Source organism: Pinus tabuliformis, chromosome 5_2 (assembly GCF_031772625.1).
Source record: "Pinus tabuliformis cultivar Carrire ecotype Pingquan chromosome 5_2, CPIR1, whole genome shotgun sequence".
NCBI classification, from domain to species: Eukaryota; Viridiplantae; Streptophyta; class Pinopsida; order Pinales; family Pinaceae; genus Pinus; species Pinus tabuliformis.
In genome coordinates, this window is record NC_142306.1 from 805,492,713 (window position 1) to 805,500,197 (window position 7,485).

Sequence of the window (7,485 nt, forward strand, 5' to 3'; positions counted from 1 at the left end):
GACGAAAGCAAAAGCTCAATCAGCTATGAATAGCAAACAAACTAACTCTTAAGATCAAAACGACACTTTATCACAGGTCTAGATCTAAGAGGCCACAGCAAGACTAGTTCACTTTCGTTATGGGAAACTGCAAATGATATAAGAAATACACAAAGAACAAACACAGTTTCTTTATACAACCGAGGTGGAATAGTGGTAAGGAAAGTTGGTTTCAGATAGGTACATTGACTGGTAACAGGCAACAAAAACAAGGATGAAAACAGGGCAAGAAACAGCAGGAAACCCCAGTAGCACAAGGAAAGACTGGTTCAGCGTAGGTAGTACACTGTCAGTTTGACATTCAGCGCAGGTAGCCCCTTCGGGAACTGCGCTGAAATGCAGACAGCCTTCACACAGCCTGCACTGAAGAACGAAACTTTCGTTTCTCTTGGTTTCCGGGTCACAGATTGCTCAAAAATTCACAGTTTTTGGCCAAATCAGAAGCTATCAGTCAAGTACACACTAAGGGATGAAAAGGAGGATGAAAAGCTATCACTAAGAGCTGTTCAGAGTCCTTGTGGATCAGCTCTTCAAATCATAAACATGCCCAGAAACTGAGCTAGAGTAGCTGCCCTCTACTTTGCATTTGAAGGATCCAAATGCAGTTCGATTCGGTACTCCCTGTGTTTATGAAATGAATAGCAAAAACACAAACAACCAACAAGATACGATCCCCAGCGGAGTCGCCAATTTGTTGTTGGGAAAAGTATCCAATACGGAATGACCCTATCCCACTCTAAGGGTGATAGTACCTCAGCAACAATCAAAGCAAAGCTATTCGAGATTACTTCTTTATGAGATGTAAGAGAGGGGAGAAAGAGATCCACTAACCGATGTCTTCTGCTAATGTTGATCCGATCTTCTCTCCTTGCTGCTTGCTCCCAGCTCCCTGCTCTTTTACTGGCCCAGCTACACCAAGATCCTGCAAAATAACAAGAAGGGGAAACTACAAGAAGCATACATTCATAATTGATTCAAGGATTAGAATAAATCAAATATACAAGTATCAATACGCCATTGAGACACATGCATATAGAAGAACCTCAAATGCTTTATTAATGGAAGAAGTAAAGTTCAGGAAGTGATACAACCATAAAAGGCCCAATCCAGCATCACCTCCCAGCAGAAAGAAATCTCCTCTTCACCTCCTTCAAGCAAATCACCCAATAGTTCTATACTCAAACCAACAGCACTTCCTTACATTCACAAGATTCCAGCCTTCTTAGACCTCATGAGAGAGCTCTATATATAAGAGTTTTGGAGAAAGGATGAGTCAGCTTGAGGCTGGCATGAAGCTGACTAGTGTCCTCTCCCACTTCAGTTATTCTTCAGTTCTTGAGTCCACTTGGAGTTTCTTGCTTCCACTTGGAGATCTAGATCCGCTTACTCATCACAAGGCGAATTCACTGATCCAAGTGTCATTTTGGAAGCTTCCTGGGTATTGACACCTTGAGGAATGACTGTGCCACTTGGCCAAACTCGCCCAGCGCAGGTAGCCTTCATTACTGTTGACATTCAGCGCAGGTACAGAGTGGAGCAGTTGACATTCAGCGCAGATGCTTAGTGGAGCAGTTGACATGATCCAGAATTAGCTTGTTTTTGAGTGTTTTCAGGTGGAGAACTGATATTTAGTGCTGTGGTTTGCTGACCTTGTTCCTCTAGGGGTAGGAACAACATGTTTAGGGACTTTGGATCCCTTAGATTATTGACATTTCATGCTTCATGATGTAAGGCACAAAAATGTCTATAACAGAAGGGGCCTCGCTTCCGACATCAGCACCACAGGTACAGGACAGAGGCAAGAGGCCAATGCAGGATGAGGGACCTTCAGGTGAACAAGAGACCGACTTCATTCTCATTCATGATGATGATACAGATACGGGCCCACAAAGTGCACATCTTAGAGAGATCATCCAGGAGCAGAAAATAGAGATCAAAGCCTTATCCCTTGAATTGGAGAGGGCTAAGTGGACTATGAAATACTTCGAGCAGAGGAAAAAATAGCTTGAATATCAGCAAGCAATCGTGGAGTTACAAAACATTCACGAGAATCGCCAAGCTGCACAAAGGAGAAGGGTTGAGCTCACTTCATTGGAGCAAGAGATTAATGATGATCGTGAGTCTTGGCTCAAAAGAGTCAACATTAATTTGGAGGGACTACTGGACAAGGCTGATAGAGACAAAGCATTGCTGAGACACATGGATTTCCATCACATGGCGCGGAACAAGGCTTGCAAGGCACGAATAAGGAATCTAAAGGAAACATTAAAGAAGGCAATAAGGAAGAAAAGGAGGCAAAGGGAGCTTGATCGTCTTCAGATATTGGCCGAAGCCTATTTGCATGGCACTTGATGGAGAAGCTCCAGCCCAAATTTCAAGAAATTTGGGGCATTTTTGGCATTTTGACAAATTTTGGCACGAAAAACAAGGTTTTTCTCCCTATGCGTTGCGCCACGTGGCGCGCGCTTTTTCTAGGGAGCTCCAAATTGAAAAAAGTTTACATTTCTAGATTTTTCATGAAAAATCATGGTTTCTGGTGCATGGCCAAGAAATTTGGGCAAGTTTTGAGTCCTCAGGAGGTCAAAAACACTCAAAAAATGACCTCACTGCCCCTATTTTGACACACAGGAAGCAGTCTTGGGAGATTGAATTTTTGGAGGGAAAATGACATCCAAATCTAGAAATTCCACTTGGGTTGGAAAGTAGACAGGTAGACCTTTCCAGAAAGCACACTTGGGCTCAATTTGGACTTCAGGAAGTGCCTCAAAATCAGCTCCAAAGTGGCGCAATGCATAGAGAATCAGGGGCGGCGCATAGAGGATTTTTGCCTATTTTTCACTATTCAGCTCAGAAATTCGCCCAGTTTTGACTAGTTTTTCTTTTTGGTCTTACTCTTGACCTTGAATGATGTAATTTGATAACCATGATGTAATATTGGCACATTTTTACTTTTTCTAGAGGATTCATTCACTAAAAGGTGAAAATTGAATGAATGAATCAGTTTCCTAGCATATAGGGGTAAGTTGTTTGACTACCTAGATTTCAATTCCGTGTTTAGAATTAGTTCAAATAGCTCCTAAAATGATGAGCTCGACCCCTAGAGGCAAGGGAATAGGTTTGGCTTGTCTATATTATGTAATTTCTAAGTCATTTTCAGGGTTGGGCACTTGGGATTGCTTGGTACTCTATTGTACATTTCATTTCTGCAATTTTGGCAAACGAAAGACCAGGGTTTTGCAGCACTTTTTGGGATCCATGTGGCTCTATGTTTTGATGTTGTGTTTCTCTAAGTAATTTTAAGTTCATTGATGTTTATGTGTATCATTTTCCCTTCTCTTGTCTTCTGCAATTAAACAAATGAGTGAATAAGGTAGAATTCATTGGACTGCTATGTTGTGCATGGATATTTTGTTTAATTCTTCATGTTTTCATCTGTTTGAGGAGGACTCTTGGGACATTCTTTCCCTCCTTAGCCCCTCACTGGTCTGATCCATCCATTCATTCAATCCAAAGCATCAAAACAATTGCCTTCCTTGCCCCAATAAGAACTCTGCAAAATCTGGCCTCATCCCCAGACCCAAAATTTGTCTGTCCCTTTTTTCCAACAAAACCCCCAAAAAACGCAAAACAAATCCTTGCACTTCATACCTAGCCTAAGATCAATTGTTAAATCAGTCATCTCAAGCCCCATCAATTATCTTTCGCTGAGATTGACCCGGAGAGAGCCCTCTCCTGTCCTCGTAGGGCTAGCTACGAGGTTGAGCGTGGTTTGATGTGGACCTAGAACCTTGCCTTTTCAGCCTGACGCAAATCTAGGCTCTAAAAGAAACCATAGCTACCAAGAATCTAAAGAAAATCGATATGGCCAGCTTCTGTAACGAAGAGAGAGACTTCATCAGAAATCTGATAGACAAGTGTAGCATCCTCTCTCCAGCAATTACCTACAACAGCTCTTCTAACACCCTCGGTCATAACTGGAAAATAAGATTAAAGCAGGGTGAATTCACTGAATGGATCTACAAAAGCAACACTCATATCATATTCTTTGATGGTGCCTCCAAGTCTAATCCGGGAGCTGTGGGGGCAGGGGGAATCATCTATACGCCCAAAGGAGACCCCCTTGTCACTTTTGAGTGGGGACTGGGAACTCTTTCCAACAACAGAGCAGAGGCCCTGGCTCTCTATCAAAGCTTACTCCAGCTTCAAATCCACGGAATCAGGAAAGCTTGGATTTTTGGGGACTCTGCTATTATCATTAGTCTCATGAACATCAAGAGAAAGCCTTCCAATATCCATATACAGAAAATCATCAGCAGATGTCAAAGCATGATCAGCCAAACCTGGGAGATAAATTTTTTCCATGTCCTTCGCACCTTAAACCAAGAAGCAAACAAGCTCGCCAGTCAACCAAAACCAAAGGAAATATTTTTTGCAACAACAAAGAATCCTTTCATTATCTCCCCTAATCTCTTTCTTGACTAATGACAAATCGTTTGAGGCCGACACCTGACCGAAACTATAAGGCGAACTCTATCCAAATCTACAGCAATCTTGATATGGTAATCCTTCTACCGCCAAATATCTTGTCTCCCATTCTTTTTGACATCACATTCACATCGATTTCTATTTTCTCAAGTGAAATCCGTGAGGCCTTCTCCTCTCACCGCGTGACTCTGTTCCATCCCTTTTTGTTTCTCCCCCCCATGCTCAGCAATATCCCTCTCGAATTCTATTTATGCCCCTTTTCTCATCCCTATCCACATTCTTTCAGCTCCCTGCTCCGCTCTTCTGATATCACGCACCGCTTACTTGCTTGTGAGCTCTCTGTGGCCCCTCCTTCCTTTGTTTCAGGCATCTTACCTCTATCTAGCCCGGGATCAGATAACAATCCTACCGCCCATCATCATAGTCCTCAAATCAAAAATCCCTGACACTTGGAACTAGTTCAAGATCCTCATGATCCATGTCGAAGACTCTATCTGCTCGATGATCTGCCTTCTTTCATAAAATACATTCCCCTCTTTTGCAATCATGAAACCCGTCAGCTTATCTCATTTCATGTGTTGGTACCATCCTATGACCTCCTGTTTCCTCCTAAAGCATATCATTTGCCTACTTCTTTCCATCATATATCTCTTAGAACCCTTGGAAATTGATTAGTTAATAGTCCTATAGTTATTAAAATGCATTGAAATTGATTTAGGAGTTTTATGTTAAAGAATTAGGGATTTTTGGTAAAATGGCTACAGGAAGTTCCAACATCCTGTAATTGGTTCATTGCTTGACATGTGGCATGACAGCTCGGCTAGAACGAAGGGTAGGGATGAAAAGTAGAATGTCCAAGCATGGACGAATACCTATCCTACAGCAGAATCGACCCTCCTACATGCGCGGTCAACAGTGGTCAAAGTATAGCATGTTGGCGACAAAGGTAGCAACAGCAAAGCATTCTAAATTGATTTAGTTTTGTTCCTTTTTGAAATCAGTGTAGGATAGAAACATTTTAAAAATCTCGACATGATAAAAGTGGCAACAGCCATATCATGAATGTACATTCGTTTTCGAAATGTAAGGGTTGTAAACACATATGTAAATACAGTCCTGTGTAATCAATGTGTTGGTAATCGTTGTATTGTTTGAAACAGAGTTTGAACTTAATATCAAGAACACAGTTACAGTTACGATCTTTGTCTTGTTGCGTTGATTTGATAATCGGTTGAACCACAATCCAGTATACCTCTGGAACGCGGACGGGCCCTGCGTTAAACTGGTATACTGTTATTTCCTTTTCATTCGCAACTTAGGGTATTACATGACATGCACAGTAATTAGACTTGGTTGTTGATTTCAATCGAATGCGTATGGTTTATGTTTATGAGATCGCTTGAACAGTTCATCACCGGGATCATGAATCGTATCCTGTAAGGGATTCGATCCTCTGTTGTCCTCTAAAGCAATGTTATGAACTCTGCTTTCATTTCAAAGTATGTTTATAATTTCCAGATGTCTTTAGCTTGCATGAATATTAGTGAATGCTGAGTATTTGTTAAACAGGGGTTTCGTGTATGGTGTCTCTGTAAGGAGATTGAAATCTGGGTTTGAAGTGATACACAGTGTTTTAATTTGATAAATGAATTGAGTGACAGTGTGGTAATTAGGTAGATTAACTGAGTGACCTAGGTGTTTGGGTGATAGGTAACATACCTCAGTCTTCCGTAAAGAAGTCCTGTGACCTACCATCATAACCACTTAGCTAATAATCCTTTATGTCTATATACTTTAGACGCATGCCTCTAAGTTTACGCATCCTGGTCGATAATAAATATAGCCTAGTCTCACACCCTAGATAGGACACTACATTTTGGCACCATTTCCGGGGAGGCGTACTTAAAGGATTTAAAAAGAAAAAAATTCAATAAACAAAAACACAGTTAGAAATCATGTTCATTTATGCCTAGATTTAGAGACAGTCAGGGTAGATTCATAAAAACCCCCCACCATCTAAAAACTAACCCATCATCATCAGGAGAATACTCTCTAGGGAATACAACACCAGCTGAGGAAGTCATCCAAGCATTAGAAGAAAAACAAAAGTCAGGACAGAGACTTACCCTCATCGAAAGGCAAACTTTATTCACACATAAATCGCAGAAGAAGCACTTTCCTAGATCTTCCACACAAGGAGAAAGTAGCACAGTGACCAAACAATCTTTCTTTAATCTCCTCTATCAAACAAGTGACACTAACACAGAGAGACCTATTAGAATGGCTGAGGAAGGAGCTGGATCAGTACCACATCAAGGACAGGGAGATGAAGAGGAGTCAACTTTTAAGTTTCCTATACATGAACCACAAGAAGATGATGAGATCAAAATGAAAAACATACCCCCATCCATGCTACCAAACTTTTATGGTATGGCTTCGAAAGATCTAGACTCATTCTTGTTCGAGTTTGACATTGTATGTCGAACATATGGCTATACAGATGATGCCCATAGGCTTAGACTCTTCCCAGCGACATTAAAGGCATCAGCCTTAAGATGGTTCATGAGGCTTGGTGAGCATGCTATAGTTGATTGGGATGGCATGAGGAGAATATTTCTAAGGAAATATCAGCCTTATTTCAGATCCAAAGATTCTAAAGATGATATCTTTAGAATGAGCCAGCAAGAGGATGAAACCTTAGAGGAATACTTAGAACGGTTTGTCTACAACTTACAAAAATCCAAACACCGAACTATGCCTCTTGATCTGATCCGCACCATATTCTTGAAAGGTATCCGAGAGGAATACATGGATGATCTTAACTTGATGGTAAAAGGTGACATTTCTGCCTTACCCTTTGAAGAAATCGCTGAGTTGTGCAAAAAGTATTCAAGGAGCAAAGCTAAAATGGGAAAAAGAACCCTGTCATCCAAAGTCACAAAATCTGCCTCTGCAAGTGTC